The 17091-nt window shown below is 42.5% G+C and overlaps 1 protein-coding gene across 1 annotated transcript in view; it reads right to left on the bottom strand.

Annotated features, from left to right (window-relative positions):
- Window positions 1-17091, bottom strand: part of GRAP2 (GRB2 related adaptor protein 2) — a 44475-nt gene that overhangs the window by 26439 nt on the left and 945 nt on the right. Inside the window, exon 2 of the mRNA XM_073327016.1 lies at window positions 12923-12995. The gene's annotated coding sequence lies outside the window, so the exon portion shown is untranslated. The remainder of the gene's footprint in view (window positions 1-12922; window positions 12996-17091) is intronic.

The following is a 17091-nucleotide window of genomic DNA, read 5'->3' as shown; positions in this document are numbered from 1 at the left end:
TGCCAGGTAATTCTCTACATAAATGATGAGTGAAATACACCCACCATGCCACCAAATCTTCCAGCTCTGTCCTAATATTTAGCTGACTACAATGCAACATCAATGCCAGACAGGTCAGCTTGGCGCAGCACTGGGATCTGTGGCTTCTGGAGTATGAGTTCTGCTCAGAAATCCTGATGATTTTTCACAGGTTCATACTCTACATTCAAGCAAGACTGATTAAAAAACAAACCCTCATCTTTAGCTGGTATAGCTCTGTTGAAGTCTATGGGCTATGCTGAGTTATACCAGCTGAAGATCTGGCCCTGTGGTTTTAAAATACTCTTTCATTTACTGCTCAAAATGTGAAAAATATCTGCAGCAGATGGGTGGAAGGGGAGAGGGAGGTGATGCTGCTGACAAGGAAGGAAGCCCCCCCCGCCTCTTCTAAAGTCCCAGAGCCTGGTGCAAAAGGTGCCCCGTGCTTGCAATGAAAGATAAACATGACACTCGTACCAATGACAGACTCACATATCCAAGCAATGATGATGATAGTTGATCCTGTCACTGCCGTATTCCCAGATATCCATTTGAACTGCAGATAAGCTAAGCGGGGGCGGCCTGGCCACCAGGCCAAAATCAAAATGTGCTGCACGGGCGGCTGATTTTCCTCCCTAGCTGTTGCTGGAGAGAGACAGAGTGAGAGACAGTCTTCTTTGGTGCTCTGAACCCAAGCCCAGCGCACGCAAGCACACATTCCATTCCAGGGTTGAAATGATCCCTGATGATCCCTGATTCATTAGACTTTGTTGAGCCTCCAGCTGAAGCAAGGGAAGGGTGAGGTCTCCCTCCTTTTCTGCTCCCCCCACCCTGCTTCTCCCCTTTAATCATGATAAATATATTTTAACTCGCTTGATTAAGTAGCCAGACAATGCACCCCTAATCTGCCGTGATCAGGGCTCTGGAATTGCAACGGCGAACATGCTGTCTCTCTATCAGACAGAGCAATAAGGGGCTGCTAATGCAGCCCCCATTAACAACTTCGTACAGAATGAATTTTCCCTGACTGCTCCTGAAGAGCAGGCACTTGAGGAATGCTGTGTGATATGAATATATTCTGACTGATCTCTTTCTGGAAAATTGACAAGCTTCCCCCACTAACCCCCCACATAAATACATAAAGTATGAAAAATGTAGCCACTTCATTGTCTCTAAAGGTTTTTTGATCTCATCGTAACTTATCTAGTTAACTGCCTCTCAATTCTTCTCATGGCTCTTTGTAAGTTTTAGTATGGACTGGTATGTATTTTAATGCAAGTCAGTGTTAGCTGAATATTAATCACGTGCTTTGGTGCGTGAATGTGCACGCATTTGTACTTGTGCTCTGCACACATGTAAATCTGCTTTTGTATGTATGGTGTTTGCACTTATACAGTTTGCAGTTAGGCCACGAGTGTGGAAATAACTGCATATATGTCTGAGTACATATGGATATGTGTAAGGAAATACTGTGTAAGTGCATGAATGCATGTCTGAGTTTGCTTTTGTATGTATACATGTCATGCATATGTGGATTTGCATACATGTGTATATACTCTAAGGGCCACAGCCTCTGCTCTGACTGATCAGTGGCACAAGACTGAAATCCAGGGGATGAAAGGTGTCATCTTTGCACTCTGTAGATGAGTGATGGGCAACCTGCGGCCCACGGGCCACACACAGCCTGTCAGGCCAATCCGCTGGCAGGCCGCCAGACAGTTTGATTACATTTACACGGCCGCCTGCAGCTCCTAGTGGCCATTGTTTGCCGTTCCTGGCCAGTGGAAGCTGTGGGAAGCAGCGGCCAGTACGTCCCTGGGGAGCTGTGGGCGAGAGCTGGGAGCCACTAGGGGCTGTGGGCAGCCGTGTAAATGTAAACAAACTGTCTGGAGGCCTGCCAGTGGATTACCCTGACAGGTCATGTGCGGCTGGCAGCTGGTTGCCCACCACTGCTGTAGATCCTGGGGCTAATTAGCACAAATCCAGTCTCCAGTGTACATGTGAGCCCAATGTACATTTAGACCAGCCCCAGGGCTGCTCTAAAACACAGCTGCTCCAAATGACCATTCAGGCAAGCAGTGACCAGGTGAACATAGAAGCATTCTTCCTATGCTCCTTATATCAGAGGCTGGGATAGAGGGTGTCAAAGGTGATGCTACACCTCACAAGGATTCCCCAACCCAGAGAAAATCCTTCAGGGGCCAGAAGCACTAGCGTTAGAGCTTCTTTGTGCTGCTGGCATGGTGCAAAGCAGCCAGAGTAGGACTCAGGATCTGACCATATGGGCCAGATTTTCAAAAGATTTCAAGCACCTATAATTGGGTCCAGATTTTAAAAAGAGCTCAGCTCCTATTTAGGCACTTAAATATGGAACAAATTTTCAAAAGTGTTCAATACCCAGTAGTTGCCATTGTGACACCTGTGGATAGATAAAGAGCTCAGCACCCAGCATGCTATACTCTTCTGAAAATATAGCCACTTATTCTGGTGCTAACTGAGAACTGCTAATTTTGAAAATTCTGGCCTATATGTCTGTACCTGCATATGCACTGTATGTGTGCATGGATGGTATCCTTACTGTGTCTGTGTCTCTATTTTATAACCAATAATAATATCTGTAATTAGGTATGCTAAAATAAGGATAATCATATTTTATGTTTTCAGAGCATAAGTTGATCTCCATGAGGGTCAGGAAATAATTCTCGTCACCATCTACAACTGACTGGGTACAAAATACAATGCTGGGCATTATAAACCAATTGTCTGATCTGGTAAGACAAATTTTGTATTCTGTATTTCTACTGCAGCATGATATATAGGAATGCATGACTATGACATGTCTGAACAATATGGCATGAAAGTTTGCTAATATAGACAGGCACATGTAACTGCATTTCAAGTCAGTTACTGCATGTGCTTTGCCATGCCAGCAGACACAATTTTGTGTATAATGGGAAGCAGAATGATATCAGTAAGGTAACTGCTATTTTCCTTACTTTTGCATAAGATTCAGTTTGGCAACACAGACAACTGTGAAAAATCTGTAACTCTGCAACTAAAATTACAGTCTGTGGCAGCAGATATAATTTTGCACAAAAGTGGAAGCACAGTTAACACAATAAGGAAGTGTAGCATTTCTTTATCCTTTTAACTGTAGGTCTATTTCTGCACTAAATTGCCTCTGACTGTACAAGCTGTGGTTTATTATTGCATAGCTCTCTCTTTTTCTTTCACCTTTTTTCCTTATAGTTCATCCTTTCTTCTTTAATCTTTAACATAACAGTTAAAATAAGATTAAATACCACAACCTAAGTCAATACAAAGTTAAGTATGAGAATTTAGCACAAGTATAGGAAATCCCATAATTAAGGTTCATAATAGCAATGTTAACTTGGCAACATTGTACATACGAGGCCAATTTCTGCTCTCAGTGACATTTGTTCTGAGACCTGAATTTGATCCACTCTGTATACAAAGAAGCACATTGAACTGCAAAAACAGCAACTAAAATTGCTACTATAGATGTGTGCCAAGAATTAATGTTTCTGTCGGAACCTTCTGAACGTTCTGAACGTTCTGACTTTTGTATTTACACTCTCAACCTCAGTGTTACATTTACACTGCTTTTTGTCTTTAATATACGCTGACGGCTTGATTCTCATTTAAGAATAGGCTCCGTTAGAATGCCAGAGTGGTGTAACAGGGCCGTACGTTGAAATTAGAATCAAGCCCTGTGAGAGTGCTTTTGCATGTGCGAATGCTTGTGCAGGGTTTTTAAAGTAATTAAGTACAATAATGGATTTTTTAAAATTAAAGGTGCAGCTCCAAGAAGGAATTAAGTTTATTTTCGACCAGAAGGTAAACGTGGATACTGTCTTGTTACTATTCTTGTGATTTGTCCACACACAGAAATTACATCAATTTAACTAAAAGCATGGCAATGATTTAGGGCTTGTCTACACTTGAAATTTAATTTGGATTAAGGGAGGGTGTGAATTTAAAGATCAATAAGAGTGTTCACATGTGGAGTTAGTTTTGAACAGCTATTCTGGAATCATTCCATGTATGGATAAATCCTTAAGCCAGGTCAACTTCTGAATAGAGACAGGCCTTGGAGATTCCATGATTCTCATTTCCACAGCATGAGCAGTGATGTTGCAACCATCACAGCAGCCAGTTTAGCTGAAGCCTTGTCTGCAACCCCTGCATAATATACAGATATAATTGCTAATTTACCCTATCTGTGAGAAAATGATCATTTGCTGCTCTGTACCAGGGAACCACAAGGTCTCCAGCCCTATTTAATAGAATGCATGTGGCAAAAGAGGGAACTCTGCTTAAAGGGTGTGAATGAGTCATTTGACATTTCAGGTTGACTGAAGTCATTCCGCTACATTTATTTCTAATCTTGATGTGCTACCACATTTGCACGTTAAACAGAACGGGAAGAAAAAGATTGACATTATCTGTTACAGAATATGTATGCAAGACACATAGGAGATACCAACTAAGGCATGACTTGATGCATGTATGAGAATGGGAGCTTGCAAGGGCATCTGTTTGTGTGAGAGTACCAGTGCGTGACTTTGATGTTGCCTCTGGGTGTGTGAGCAACTGTTCTGTTATGCATGTATGTCTGAGCATGAGTGTGCATCTGTGAATTTGCTTATAAATGAACTTCACACGTAATTATGAGCCAAAGTGCTGCGTACATGAATAGGAGAGTAGGGGTGCTCCGAGTGTGCATTAGTGTGAGGTGTGCTGTGTGTTGCCCGTGTAAGCACAGGTCTGAGAGTTTGCATATGAATTGGCCTGTGACATGGAGGACAGTGGATGTGTGTGTGTATGTATTACCATGAACAGGAATACAGGCATTATGGCCTGATCCTCAAAGGTGTTTAGGCATCTAACTCCCATTGAAATCTGGAGCCAACTGAACATTCAATGGGAATCTATTTAAAGACAGCTGAGGAAAGGATAAAGGCCAATATTTTCAAATCTGACCTAAATTTAGGCTCCTAAATTCATATTTAGATTCCTAAAACAAAGTGGCTTGAGTTCCTGAGGTGCTGATCCCCTGCAGCTCACACTGATGTCCACTGGAGCCGTGGGCATTCAGCACCTTTGAAAATCAAGTCACTTTTAATCAGGTGCCTAAATATGGGTTTAGGAACCTAACTTTAGGCCCCCAGGTTTGAAATTCTGGCCAAAAAATTGAATGAGTACCAATTTAAAAAAGTAATCAATAAAGTGGAGATGAAGACTTTGTTGAAATACTGCATAGGAAATAATTTCAAAGGGTGGAGGAGGTGAGTGGAAAAGATACTTATTTGAGTCTAATCAAGGATATGTCACAAGAAGAGAAGGAAAATATTATTGGGAAGAATAACTCATCAGTGGAAGTCCATGGACTCGTTCTCCAAGAGATTAGATCACAAACAGATCGGGCAGGGCAGGGATGGTGAGGATTGGGCAGAGCACTGGCATCCTGCCTCAGGCTAGAAACAGCCACATCAATTTTTGCACAGGGCTTAGAATGTGTTTGTGCCTGCAGCAACAGTTGCAGGGACACCGCAATAGACTTGAAACTTGCTCTGTGGGCAAAGGACACTGTCAAGATAGACATTATTGTTATTTTAAAAATCTCCTGGTAACTAATATCATTTCACGTTGTTAAGACTTAAATATCGTTAAAAGTCTTAGTGTTTTTTTCACCAATCCTGCAGTTTATTTAATCTGCATTTCATTAAGCTAGCTCAGTGAACTCAGCCTGGTCGTTTCTACTCTGGGTATAATCATTTTTGCTCAATGCTGCTGTTTGGGTTCACAGCGCTGCAGGGGGGTATTTAAATCCAAAAATAAAATGGTTTTAATTGAAATTAAAATATACATTCATGCCATTCCTTCTGATATTAAGTTTCATAACCTCCACTTTCCCCACATCTAAACATTGGGCTTAATTTAAGATGACTGCATCCTATTAAATAAAACTGGTAAAAGGGCACATGAAGTTCAGGTTCAGGAAGTCTAAAAACTATATTCTTTTATTTATTTGGGTGGCAGCAAGAAACATTAATTCATTGTTAATGCAGACCAGCAAACAAGACTATGCTTGTATTGGCTTTGTACCACAGATAAAGTGGAATAAGATGTAAATCCAATTCCAGTAGGTTATCACAATTAGAGAAACACACAGCCATATTAATAAGTCCAACAGGCACATAAAGGCCTTAAAGCAGTGGGAACTCTGCATTTCTATCATGCTGGCGATTAAACCAGTGGAGTCTCCCCAGAGGGGAACACCACACAGCCACGTGCACCTTGCATGAGAACGCACAGGCAACACTTAGGGGGCAAAAATGGGTATGTTGGGGGGAAAATGACCAATGGAGCCACCCATAGAATAAATCCACAAGGACAAAGAACCGCGTCTGCTACTTTACCACATAGTCAGCAATAGCCTGATGTGACCCAGCTGTATGCATGCCCTGAGCGTTATTTCCTTTATGGGGTAAGGTTTCTGCCCCCCGCCCTGCTCCCTCAGTTATACGAGCAAAACCCATTTACTCAGTCTTTGTCCACATGTTCACCAATGGGTATGTGTGACCTTAATTCTAGTGCCTTGTGCATATGAATTGCAATATAGTTAGGTGATCATACACTAGTTCTCAAATAATACAATAAAATATCATACATTTTTTCTATCACTTATGCATTGCATCTTCTGCTACTCTGTAGTGCTCTGTGTTTGACAGAGTCCCCTCTGAACAACCCTCCCAAACAAAAACATTAAAACAAAGCAAATCATGAAACTAACAGGACATTTGCAGTCCACCACACTGTTAATTCTACTTTTGTGGTCTATCCCTATCCCCTTCCGGTTTTTATCTTGTCTATTTAGACTGCAAGCTCTTTGGGACAGGGATTGTCCACTACTCTATGGGGCTAGTTCAACGGAGCTATGATAATTTACAACAACTGAGGATTTGCCCCCGTGCTTGCTCAGTGCCGAGCACAATGGGACTCCATTCTTGATCAGTCCATAGGCACTGCTGTAATAAAAATAATAAATTTAAAACAAAAAAATTCCCTGAAAGTCATTTATATACAAGATGTGCAATAAATGCGGCAAGTGTTCTTTTCAGTGTGCACCTTATGAGATACACTTTACAAGGCTGTAAAACACTGTATGAAGTTATATTGTATTATTTGAGAACTAGCCTTCAGTGACACAATTACATGCTATTATACAGCATATGAACAAGAGGCTAAAGTTTTGGTTACTATTTCCTGACGTTTGAATGCTTAACACTCTTTTCATATATATGAATTTCTTACGGGTTTTTGAAAGAAAAAGGAAAATCCAGCATGGGAAACTATTTGACTAGACACCACCAGGTGGCCCTGTCTCATTTACTTTACAAAGTCTGCAGGAAGGAGCCTCGGGAGCTGCAAACTTTAGAAGCAGAGCAGCCTGTACCTTTCAAGATGCATCGCAAATATGGTAAGGTCTCTGCAGCAGGATAGCTGCCAGGGACTCTCTGAAGAAGAGCTCTGTGTAAGCTCAAAAGTTTGTCTCTTTCACCAACAGAAGTTGGTCCAATAAAAGATATTACCTCACCTACCTTGTCTCGCTAATATCGTGGGACCAACACAGCTACAGCAACACCGCAAACAAGTGGCTCTCTGAACAGACTAGCAGTGAGTCTTAGAAATGCTGCCTGGGTGAAATTCACTCTTCTACAGTGAACGAGCACAAGGGCCATGGGCCATTTAAGTGACATTTCAGTGACAAAATAGGGTTTAGTGGTACTCAGTGGCAAATAGAACTTATGTTGGTTCCTGACACCGGATTGAATTTCATCCAAAGGCAATACATCTAAAAACATCTACAGTATTGCACTTCTGCATTCTAGAAGGAAAAAAACCCAGACCTACTCTTACTGTACACTGGTCTCAATTCTCCTCTTTTCTAATGCCATTTCTTCCACACTCTCCTAATCTATCTGCCACAAGATATGGAAAGGTGCAATGGTCAATTTCAATAGCATGTATTACATGCTGTAAGTGATTATCTCGCAGGCATTTTTTTAAAATCTGAAGCTATTTCAAATTAGTTTTTATAAACAAAGGTAACAATCTGTGCAGCATATATCAAAGCCAAAAGCTCCAAAAGCAGTCACTGACTTTGGGTACCATATTTCTGAGTTGTTCCACCTGAGACAACTTGGACTTTGCTCAAGTGTTGAGCGCCACCCTTCCAGATGGTCAGTGGGAGCTGCAGGTACTCAGCCCTTCTGAAAATCAGCCCAAGGTGTTTAAGGCTGGTCACCAAAATGTGAGATACCCCAAATTAGTGGTCAATTTTGAAAATGTGGGCTCAGCTGTTGTTTATACTGAGTCAGAAAACATCCTTGTAAAAATCCCCTTGTGTCCCAAAGCTAAAGAAACAATTTAAAATAAAAATGCAGAGGCATTTGAGTGGGTTGATTATAACAATAATGAATAAAATAATAATAATAATATTAGAAAAATCACCTTTCATCCTGACAGACCCCAAAGCATTTTTACAAATGATGGATTAAATTCAGGCCCTACATATTTTTGTGGCACCGATGGGCTGCAAACTTAGGCAGCATTTGTGTGGACATTTTTCCTGTCATAGCCCTACATGGACTAGTACCCTCCTGATACCTCTTATGCAAGATTATTCCTGCTAAAAGTAATCTGACCAAGATGTAGGGCAGCTGAGACAGACAGCATACATGCTACAACATGTTGGCTATGTCCCCTGACCACTACCTCCACCTCAAAACACCCTCTCTGAGGCTGCAAGTGACTGACAGAGAATTAGTTGCACCCTGCATTGGAACCTCTTTTCCCATCTGTGCTCATATCGTTCTACCTGGGGTGGAACACAGCAGCTCTTTGGCAGCACACAGCAGTATAAGAGCAGAAGTAACAAATGCCTCTATCAAACTAAAATGTTAGATACCCAGAATGTAATTATTTAAATTGAAATCTGGCCATGAAAATCGATTAACACTTTAATTCTTATGTACAGGGCTAAGGGATATTTGATAATCATAGGTGACCTTCAGTTCTATCCCTCATTTGAAAGAAAGATGTTTGGGGAATCAGTCCAGTAGTGACTTGGAGGAAAATGTGCCAGTTACACAAAGTCATTAACACCATTTCCTGAAGTTCTAGGGTTTCCTTGGATGTTTCCTCATTCAAGGACTGACCAGATCCTACCTAATGAATTCACAATGTGCCTAAAAGAGCTAAAACTTTGGTTACCACCATGGTACCTCGCCAAATGTCCCCATAAGTCTTCGGAAAGTGCATAAAACTATAAAAGCTCTTCACCAGAGTGTGGAGACACAGGGAATCCTCCAGTTCAAAATGGCTTCCCTAGTCATTATTATTAGGCTTGGCAGAATTTGATTTTTATTGTAATTTTGACAATTTAAATATCCCCCCTCCCCATTTTTGTCTATTTTTATTTTTATGGTTGTGCGAGGTAGAGGTTGGGGTTAGGGCAGTGCTGATAGCAGGGCTGCAAGGGGCTCATTGTGCGGCCGAGAGGCCCAAGACACTGTGGCACAAGGTGCGGGGGAGACACATCTATACAGCCATAAGAGAATGAAACCAGGTTTTCAGTTTGGAGTTTAGGCATTATGATAATTTCCTCTCATCAGATAACATTTCTTAGACTTAACCTTCACAGGTCAATGCCCTCATAATTTGGCCATTCTTAACAAACCTGTTCCTCAGAAGTTAACTGCCTCTAGTTAGACAGTAGTTAAATGGTGCACAGCATGGGCCTCTACTCTGCAGAATAATTTTAAAAAAGTTTACCCCCTCCCAAAAAAATCAGACTCTTTCAAAATCATTCTCTCTATCTCTCTCATTTATTTTTAACATCCTTCTAGAAACAGTGTTTACAGTGACTCTGCTTCAGAGACAAGGAGCTGGGCTAGAGCCATGGCAAAAACATGCATCCCCCTCCCAGCTACCCATCTGCAGTAATGAGAACACAAGCAATAGCTGTACCAGAACAGATATCGGTCCATCTAGCTCAGTAACCCATCTCCAACAGTGACCAAAGTCAGAAATATTTGAATAAGGCATCAAACACTGGAATGTTCCTCTAGCTATATCATAGGGGATCAGTTTATGCCCTGAATTATGAGGGGAACAGCCCTTGTGATTTTTAGCCTAGCTACCGTCACTGCAGATTCTATCTGTATTTGTATGTATGTCTAATACATTTTTAAAAAAATATTTGAAATGAAAGTACTAATATAAAACGTAAAATAAGGCAGTATTGTCTAGTGGTTAAAGAACAAGATCAGGAGTCCAGGCACTGCATTCTGTTCCCAGCCTGGCTACTGATTTGCTGTGTGTCCTTAGACAAGCCACTTCACTGCTATGTGCCTCAGTTTCCTCATCTGTCAAAGGGGGGTATTAATATTTACCCACCTTTGTAAAGCATTTGGAGATTTTAGGATAAAAAGCATACACAGTGAGTACAAAGTGTTATTATAATATAGCCTCCATTGGGACTCAGGGGTAACGGTAATGGAAACGCACATTTACTAGAACTGATGAAAAATTAAGTTGGATGAGCAAAGTCTCCTTTCTGTAGCTGTCAAGTGTGCTGCAAAATTAAAGATTCTGAAATAAATCATGGGATTTGTGGGACTGCATATAAATTGCTTGGACTGTGTCTGCGGCCATGCACGGTCCTCCTGTCAGGCAAATGATGATGATTATACGCTACATACCATTTTAATCAGCTGAAAGTGGGCTGCCAAGTTAGGTTTCTTTTAAACCAAGGCCTGGAGAGAAGGAAAAATGGGAGAGGAGGACAGTAGTCTTAACACAGTTAAAAAAAATCCCAAATATCTGGAAGGATCAAGAGTAGCTAATACGACTATGTGAATGGCAACACATTTGGCACTGTTTGGGTTACTGTGGCTAACTTCCAGTGATTATGTACATCAGAGATGGAATGTGAGGGTAGATAGGGGAAATCAATGTTTGGATGTGAATCACACACATCTAAACCGGCAGAAAAATTCAAGGATAGGGGCATTATCCAGGAAAGAAATGGGAAGAAGGGATGGAGAATTATTTTCATTCTGCCCAGAAATAACAACTGAGTCAGAAGATACAGCCTCCAGCTAAAAGTGTAACAAAACTAGAGAGAAGCAATAAAACAGCAAGACATACAACTGAGATGAGCAGCTGAGGCACTGGATACTGGGAGATATTCAAAACTTTGAATTGGCAGAGTGAGGGACAATTTTTATCTTGCATAGGAACTTCCCTCAAACGGAATCATTTTAAGGAGTAGAGAGCATCTAGATAAAATACTATTAGATTTAGAGGGGTTATAGTCCACCTAGCCTTCCCGTCCAAATCTTTCCTGTTCTGCTACTTACACAAATGATAGTAACACATAGTTGTAAGGAGGCTTGTTGTAGCTGTGTTGGTGCCAGGGTATTAGGGAGACAAGGTGGGTGAGGTAATATCTTTTATTGGACCAACTTCTGTTGGTGAGAGACAAACTTTCAAGCTTACACAGACCTGAAGAAGAACAAGAGAAGTTGGTCCAATTAAAGGTATTACCTTACCCACCTTGTCTCTCTAGTAACACACAGTGGCTAGCACTATGACACAAGAGCTCTGTTCTGTACCCACAAACCTACCTAAATTCCCTTACCTGGTGTGATTGCTGAGGCTGGATTTTAGAAACGCAAATTAAAGTCAGTGTAAATGAAAACCTCAGGTCTGTGTTAGAGGGCCAGGGATGAGCTTTGCTTCCCTGGACCTACATTCTAATAATAAGGAACGTGCTTTCCCCACACCTAGACCCTGATCCGTTTCATCTGTACCCCACACCATTCATTTATCAGCAACCTGGCCAATAGGGAAACGTTCTTTTCCAGACAAATGTAAATAACAAAATTGTTCCCACTGTTGGTGCTAAAAGACAGTTGGAATTTTTTAAAATTAATTTTTCTTCTGATGACAGATGCTGGATTAAAGTTTGGAGGCTGAAGTCCTCCAGCTGTTCCCAGAATAGGCAAGCCACATGGGCAAGGCAGCGTGAACTTTCTCCTCATACACTACCATCACCATGTGCCTCAACCCTGTCCTGAAGGGACAGTGTCTCTTAATAAATACAGTATGTAGCAATTACAGCACTTTGAATCTCCAAAATGCTTTACAAATATTAACTAATGAATCAGGAGTGAGAATTTGGGGTGAATTTTAATGGCTCATTCACGCCTTGGCTTCTTTGCTGAGGTGGCCCTTACTGTCAATGATGATGGCGGTTCTGTGATGTACGGTTTGGGGTCTCCCAGCTCATGTCACATAGGATACTACAAAGCATGGATGTTCTATTTGTGGGGGCAGTTCAGACAATAGTGCCAAAACTCTGGCTGCAGGGGGCATCTAGCTCATGGGGGCCCTATCCCAGCCGGGATGCTCCAGTGTGGTGTTTTGTAGAGAATAGTTGCTTTGTGCTGATTGAGAGCTCTATCAAGATAACTTTAAGCCCCTGGGGAATCTGGATGTTTTCCCTTTTATCACAGCCCTGACTGAAAGACAGTGCAGGTTTTTTTCCCCTTCTGATTTAAAGGAAATCTCCTGCCCCTATTCTTCCAACACTCTCAACAAATACACACACCAGTTCTGGACACGTTCACATCCCTCCCCAAACTGGCAGGGTTAGAAGTTTGATGCAAGCGTGGCAGACGCACAAACAAACAATCTTGGGCCTTGCCGCTGGGGTGTCAGTTGTATAATGTTGCAAAGGGCCCCAGACTCACCTGAACTGGCACCGTCTGTTGTTAAAGAACTGAAAGCAAATGTTGCAATAGTCACATACCTTTCAGAGTAGGGAAGGCTGAGAAAGAGTCTTTGCTTTGCTTCTGGTTGTTATAATTCCACACTTGCAGAATCTAAGATGAAATAAAATGATATTGAACAGCCTGCATTTCATAACAACACAGCCAGCTGGTTCTTGTCTTCAGATTAAGCGCTTACCCAAAGGTAGATGCTTCTGGAGCCATTCAAACCTTTCACCCTGTGCACCCTCCTCTCTTCACCATGAAGTTCAGCCAATCAGGCAGTCATCTGCAAACCACAAACCACGCAGGAACTTGCAGACATGACAGCTCACAGCCCGGGGCGTGGAGCTTAGTTAGTTTAGTATGGGTTTTGTTTTTTCACTGCCTGGGTTAAACCTATATCATAGGAGTTTTAGTGAATGCTACTGCAGTTCTGTGCTTTGGTTGCATTTGATGCATTCTCCTGTGCACCCCAAGATCTATTTATTGCTTTGGGTTTGAATTTAGGACTGACAGGTCCCAAGTCTCCTTTTTGAACCAGGTGGGGCTATTAAAATTTAGCCTGATCGCCTCTCATTCAAGTCAACAACATGGCAAATGGGATAGCCACAGTGTCACTAGCATTCTAATGTGTGGGTATGTCTACCACCAAAACTCCCCCTTCAAGTTGATATCGTCCATCATGTGCATGTATGTGTGAATGTGCATATGTCTCCGTTAAGAGAGAGTGAGAGAACTCATAGGTAGCGCTGAGGTGGGGGAGCACACCACAGTGAGAGGGGTGGGTGGGTGGAAAAGAAGCAGCACTATAGACCAAGAGATTTTAGCAACCTGTGAAATGAGTGTGACTTGGGATGTGTGTTTTGGCTGCATGCAAGGGGGTGCAAAGCTCTCATTTCCCGTAAGTGGCGGTCTAGTTGGGAAAACGTGTTAATTCATTTATCAATACATCAGTTCAGACACTCGGGGGAGGGGTTATTGCGTTAACTTGGAGAGGTTATTGCATTAACTAGATGACCTCCTGAGGTCCCTTCCAGCCCTGATATTCTATGATTCTACGATCTGGATGAGGGGATTGAGATCTGGAGGAGGCAGCACTAGTGACTATCCAAGGTTGGTGCTACGGCCTCCCCGCAACTTTGAATTTCACCTTTGTTTAGACTGTGAAATGTTTATGGATTAAAAAAAAAGTATAAAAATAAAACCATAAAAAAGGCAGGGGAGAGCTTTCCTGTTGTATTAGGGAGGCCTGAAAATCTATTGATTGCTGAAATTAAGGCGCGGAGCCTAGCAGAAGTTGAAGGTGTGTCAGTCAAATGCTCACCTCCCCACCCCACCATTACAAAATGTGGCAGAGCAGTCCTTGCTCCTTTCAGCAGGTTTCCCAGGGCTGGTAAGGCAGAGGAATAGCTAGAATTCTGATTGGATGTGATGAAGGGGTGGGGCTTGGAAGGTGATTGACAGCCGCTTTGAATGCAAGATGAGGGAAGAACAGTGGGTACGAGCATTCTGATTGGAAGAGGACAGGGAGAGGCGGGCCTTTGCAGCTGATTGATGGCAGTTTGAATTTTAAGTGGGAAAACGATGCCTACCGGTCGCTACTGCTAAGTTTTCCTCAGGTAATGAGGGTGGGGTGCAAGCCCAGCAATGTGAAGCCTTTGCCTGGGCCTGTATGTGCACATGAACCCCGGTGCCCTCAGCCACTTAACCCCACTCGTTAATGAGAGCGGGGCGGGGTCTCTCCCTGTTTAAAGCTTGTCTTGCCCCTGCTGGGGCATCTCCAGGGCTAGAGAGAGTCATGTGCTGTGTCCTGTTTTTACCTGCAGTCGTGTGTGTCTGGGGGAGGCGGGGGCATCCCCTGTTCAGGAGCCCCCCGTGGCTGCCCTCTCCTAGATGTCGCCTGCCTTCACAGCCATCCTCTCAGTGAGCCACATTGCTGGGAGCAGCCACTGACGGCAGAGAACTGGCAGGTCTAGCCTTACGCTCCCCTGGGAGTGGGGCTGGATTTAGGATTGTGAGGAGCTGCCCCCCACCCCAGGGGTTGTTTCTGGAGTGGGGAGCGCACCTCAATCCCTCCCTTCTGGTTCCACAACTCTCCTACTGCACAAGGCCTGGCACAGCTCCAGCTGAGTGGTCATCTGTAGTAACACCCATCTGCCTGCAAGTGGGGGTTGTTCTGTCAACCATGGGCTCCCTTAAATGGCAGGTTTAATGGATCCAAAGCCAGCTCTCGCTGAACTTCCATGCAAGACACCTGCTGATGTGTCTGGAAACCATCATTATTACAGGCAGGTATGGAACCTAGATAAGAATGTAGAAACGGCCATACTGGGTCAGACCAAAGGTCCATCTAGGCCAGTATCCTGTCTTCCCACAATGGTCAATGCCAGGTGCTCCAGAGGGAATGAACAGAACAGGTAATTATCAGGTGATCCATCCCTGTCTCCTATTCTCAGCTTCTGGCAAACAGAGGCTAAGGACACCATACCTGCCCATTCTGGCTAATAGCCATTGATGGACCTACTCTCCATGAACTTATCTAGTTCTTTTTTGATTCCTGTTATAGTCTTGGCCTTCACAACATCCTCTGGCAAGGAGTTCCACAGGTTGACTGTGTGTGAAAAAATACTTCCTTTTGTTTTAAACCTGCCTCCTATTAATTTCATTTGGTGACCCCTAGTTCTCGTGTTGTTTACTTTCTCCACACCAGCCATGATTTTATAGACCTCTATCATATTCCCCCTTAGTTGGCTCCTTTCCAAGCTGAAAAGTCCCAGTCTTATTAATTGCTCCTCATACAGAAGCTGTTCTGTGCCCCTAATAATTTTTGTTGCCATTTTCTGAACCTTTTCCAATTCCAATATATCCTTTTTGAGATGGGGTGACCAGATATGCACACAGTATTCAAGATGTGGGCGTACCATGGATTTATATAGGGGCAATATGATATTTTCGGTCTTATTATCTATCCCTTTCTTAATGATTCCCAACATTCTGTTCGCTTTTTTGACAGCTGCTGCACATTGAGTGGGTTTTCAGAGAACTAGCCACAACGATTCCAAGATCTCTTTCTGCCATATTGAATCATCAGACCCATGGTCCACCTAGCCTAGTACCTTGTCTCTGGCAGCAGCTAGTACCAGCTGTTTCAGTGCCAGAGGAGGTGAAAGAAACCCTGCAGCAGGCACTAATGGAATAACCTGACATAAGGAGAAGTTTCTCCCTGCTAGTGAGATGTTGGCTTGATGGTTTGAAAACAGGATTTAAAACGTACACATTTTTTTGTAGACCGTGAGCCAAAAAATCATCATTTGGTGAAACTGAAATAAAATCATAAAAGTTCCTGAAGTGGGATCCCCAGATTTCTGGATTTCATGCACTCACTGTTACACTTGTGCTTTAGGTCTAGTTTCTAAATGGGAATCCCTTTTGAGGGTTCATCAGCACTGCTCATAGCTTGGCCAAATAAGTTATTGCAGAGCTACACTCAGCCTAACCTCCCAGATGCCAACAAGGGTTAAAGTGAGGTTCTCTTAGGTCTCCCGGCCATTGCTGAGTTTGGGAGCAATCCGGCAGATCTGGACAAAATCAGTCTGTGTCTTTCATGTGGTAGCACAGACACACTAATCCCAGAGATGGCTGGCTCAGGTAATGAGCGACAGGATGCGAGAACCAAATATTGATTTTTTGATTAGTAGCACAAAAGACTAACTATGAGGCACAGTTTCATTTACATGACATTATGTTTATGATATGAACTGACAAACAACAACAAAAAACAGAAAAAAAATCACAGCTACATCCAGTTTGTGGTCCTTAACTATTCATTTCCTGGCTGTACAGTTTAGCTTTAATGTTATTTAAATTAAATTGTGCATATCAAGTTTTCTATTTTTAGCAGGAATATATTTTAGTTTAATGATCTGGGTTTAATTATGAATAAATAATTGTTACATAGTTTTAATCAGGTACACTGTTCTTTAAGATATGATCCAGGGTGTTGAGTAAATAAGTAATTCTAGGTATTTTTAAAAAGCATAATATTTATTATGTAGACCTAGGAGTCCTATGTAATGTTGCCCCCAAATGTTGTACTGTGATGCCGTGACCCAGCATTGCATTGATTTTTGTATCCCCAATATATTTCTTGACATCTAATGTGAGCTGCAGGTTTGTACTGATGTTGCCCATGCTGTTCCTGTTCTGC

This window comes from Lepidochelys kempii, chromosome 1, assembly GCF_965140265.1.
Source record: "Lepidochelys kempii isolate rLepKem1 chromosome 1, rLepKem1.hap2, whole genome shotgun sequence".
NCBI classification, from domain to species: domain Eukaryota; kingdom Metazoa; phylum Chordata; order Testudines; family Cheloniidae; genus Lepidochelys; species Lepidochelys kempii.
This window is presented reverse-complemented; position numbering and strand designations above follow the sequence as displayed.